Genomic DNA, 3,852 nt, shown 5'->3' with positions numbered 1-3,852 from the left:
TCTCTCTCTCTCTCTCTCTCTCTCTCTCTCTCTCTCTCTCCTCCCTCTCCTGGCCCATCTCAGGCAAAAGGCAGGATTACAGCCCAGCAGGGCTGCCATGACTTGTAGGAGAGGTGCAGCCCCAGTGGGAGGGGTGGACCTTTCTTGAAACCTGTGCTGGCTCCAGGAAGGAGCTTAATGGATGCCCCCGTTCAAGGCTCTGGTGCCAACAAGAACAGAAGCCCAGGCAGCTTTCTGGGCTCTTCTTTCAGTTTCTGCTACAGGTCAGCACTGCTCCGTTGTGCTCCTTGCTATGATCTTCCCTTGGCTACCTGCCTTGCTTGGACCAGTGGATACAGCAGAGTCCTGGATATTCTTCTTCTCTTGGGCTCACCCCTCAGCTTTGCCACTGCCAAGAGAAGCATGCACTCTGCTGGTCTCAAGAAACGAGATACACAGAGACCTCAGCAGAACCTCGACCAGGTGGACCTCAAACCAATCCCACCCAACCATCAGAGCTGTCAGGGTGAGCTGCTGCATCTGCTTGGGTGAGGGAGCAGAGCCTGAGCTAAGCCAGTGCACTTTGGGGAGGTTTGTATATGTGACAACTGATGGATGGGACGTGGTGCGAATTGACATGGTGCACTGGCCTTTGCTCTTCAAAGGGGTGTGCTACTCATGGCCTACTTGAACCCCACCTACTGGTTGTCCCATCTATCCATGGCTCACAGGGCAGAGGGTGAGTCTGTGTTCTTAAGGCTGAAATCAAGCTGGACCGACCAATCTTCATCTGGACCTCGGTGTCCTAAGCAGGAGTTCAGTTGTCAGCAGCCATACTCAGCTCCGTGCTCTAATGGCACTAGAGTTCTGTTCCTGGATGCCTGTGAGTCAGCTGCTCCCTGTGGCTATCCCAGAGCAGACTCCTGGATTGAGTCTCACATTCAACCTACAGACCCTTTGGCAATGGCAGGAGAAGACCTCTCATGCTTTGAGATCTTCTGACCTCTTTCTGGCCACAGCTCTCCACTCACTCATTTATTTCCTGCTTCCTAGGAATCCTGAAATTGTACCAGCACATCTGGAGAGGCCAAGAGGATTTAGATTGGAGTAAACAAGTGAGGACTGGGGTCTTGGGGACATCTTCAGAAATCCAAATTGCCTGATAGGTCAACACCACATAGAGCCTTCAGAGATGAACATCTGTCATCTCTCAGATGAAACTTGGACCAGCCATGTAACTCATAAAGTGAGAAAGGTTACTAAGTTTTTCATCTGAGCATTAAATGTAAGAAGTAGACCAGAGAGATGGCTTAGCAGGTAAAGGCATTTGCTGCCCAAGCCTTATGACCTGAGTTCAATTCCTGGAGCCCACACTGTGGAAAGAGAGAACCAACTTCTGCAAATTATCCTTGTGACCCTCACATACCTGCTATGGTCCTTAAGTCCTTCTTACCCGGATAAATAAATATGATTTTAAAAACAAATGCAAGGCGCTTATGGTTTATGCTTTCCAATATGACTCCTTTCCTTCTTGCTGGTAGAATTCACCTATGAAAATGTATTGTTTAGAATACAAAGTTCGAAGCTGAACTTTGCATGTCACTCCTGGTGGCCTCCGTGTTCCATGTCTGTCCTGGACAGGGTTCTGTGTTTGGGTTTTCTCAGTCTCCTTTCATCTGTTGCATGTCCTCTCTGCCTCTTACTCTGTTACCTCGGGGACCAGAGGCTAGAAAAGCAGCAGTGTAGACAGCAGTGAGGAGGGTCCCTGTTCCTCAGTACAACTCGTGTGTGCATTTCATGGAGAGACTGTCTCCCTTATCTAACCAGCCACATCCTTCAGGTCAGGGGTGAGGAAATCTCTTTATTCCTAGTAGAAATGCAGGAGCAAAGGGGGAGAGCATATTTAACTCTTCCACTCCAGTTAGCACATGATCACTCAAGATTAGAAATCTGGCTTGCTTCCCCGATCTTGGGGATCTGAGCATCTTTGCCAATTAGAAGTAGACTTGCCAATATTCCAGATTATAAAAGCATCAGAAAACCTTCTTTGCATACTCGGCGTACTGGGCATGGAAGTGTGCCCCTGTAATCCCCCAAGCACTCACACTTGGGGGAAGGAAAAGACAGGAGAATCAGAAGTTCAAAGTCATCCTTGGCTATATATGACAAGTTTGAGGCCTGTCTAAAACTAAAGAGATAAAAAGACAATACAAATTGGTTGCACATACAACTTCATTCTTAGACACAGCACATTCCCAATCCTGCCCACCCTCCTGACTCACACTCTCTGTGGGCCATATCAGTTTAGACTTGTAGTGGACACTTAGTTCTGCAGGTTTCCTAAGTTCCTTTACATGGGGTTGTCCTGCCCTGACATCAGTGTGCTTGTGACTCTTTCAGTCAGTGTGTATGCTCTCCAGAGGTCAGCCCTGCCCAGGTGGGGCTACCTTGCCACAGGCAGTGAGTTCTGCAAGTGCCTAGGTAGCTGTCTTACAGGGTCGTCGTATTCACACAAAGGAGTACTAAGCCCATACCCTAGGTTTAGCTGGGTCACTTACACTTCAGGCTCTCCAGGAATCTTGCTGAAGTTGTCTGTGTTAACTGTCTATGCCAAGGTGATGCTTCCTAAAATGGCTGTCAGTCCAGCCCAGGAGATGGGAGGCTTTTTTTCCCCCATGGGCTCCCTTATACTTACTTAGTCTGGGAGGCTCTTCTGAGATTGATCATTCCCATCTCTGTCCAGGACAGGCTGTTCTTGGTGTAAATGCAGGAACGAGGTAGGGGAGGGGGGACATTGAAATCTTTCACTGCAGTTAGAATTCCTGGCTTGAACAGGTGACCATGGGATGGGTCCCAGGTCGGTGCACTCTGGCCTCTACCCCCTGCTCAGCTTTCCTGTGTTGCTCATTTCCCCAGGACTAGGAACTTGAAGCAAACTTGTGTTCCCAGTTTGCAGAGATGTGCCAGAGTTAGCGCCTCAGTGGCTGGCTGGAGATCCTTCCTGTGTTCTGGTCTGGGCAGGAGGGCCCTAGGCTGGAAACCTAGCTTTCATTCTCTTATTGCCTCTGGCGTTATCTCCCAGGAGGCCCCCAGACCGACCCAGGGAACAGGAAAGTACCCAGAGCTGAGGCTGACAGAGAAGATCTCAAACTACCATCAAACTTGATCAGGTGTGACAATGGCTGATCCGCACAGAGGAATGGCATGCCTTGCTTGGGTCTGCTTTGCTTTTTCCCAGAATGCTTCCCTGCGACAGGCAGGGCCACCAAGGACCGTGGAAAGAGAGCAGTACACGGGAAGAGTTGAGTCACACAGATCCACACTAAGCCAACAGCTTAGAAGGCACCTGTTCTTTCCCTAGGTTAGGGTCCTCCCCCTCATTTCCTCCCCCTCCCTGCCTGTCTCCCTCCCCCTCCCTCCTCCCCTCTTTCCTCTCCCTGTCTTTGCCTTCCCCTCCCTTTTCTCCATTTCTCCCCTGCTTTCCTTCTCACCCCTCCCACTGTTGGCTCTTCTCTTCTTTTCTTTTCTTTTCTTTTCTTTTCTTTTCTTTTCTTTTCTTTTCTTTTCTTTTCTTTTCTTTTCTTTTTTCTTTTTTTCTTCTAAAAGGAGGGAGACAGTCTCATTTTTCTCTTCCTTGATCACGTAGGTAGTCAGGCTCAGAATACAGTTCAAGTGATGGCTTAGAGAAGGAAACAAGTGATGGTCAGTTCCAACCCTCAGCAGAGCTCTGAGCCTTCACCTTTGCCCTGAGTGCTCACATATGGGGCCCATTCTGTTCCCACATGACACCTTTGCAACCTTCTGTCCACTTGATGCATGGTGTCACTGAGTGTCAAGGGAACATGAGCGGAGAGGAGAGGAGAGGAGAGGAGA

At 49.3% G+C, this 3,852-nt stretch overlaps 1 pseudogene; it reads left to right on the top strand.

The window, feature by feature from the left end:
• Positions 1–3,165, top strand: part of LOC110327321 — a 16,198-nt pseudogene extending 13,033 nt beyond the window's left edge.
• Positions 3,166–3,852: the final 687 nt, after the last annotated feature.

The sequence above is a fragment of the Mus pahari genome, chromosome 1 (assembly GCF_900095145.1).
Source record: "Mus pahari chromosome 1, PAHARI_EIJ_v1.1, whole genome shotgun sequence".
Lineage (NCBI taxonomy): Eukaryota > Metazoa > Chordata > Mammalia > Rodentia > Muridae > Mus > Mus pahari.
Note: the sequence above shows the minus strand (reverse complement) of the source record. Positions and strands in the feature narration are given on the sequence as shown.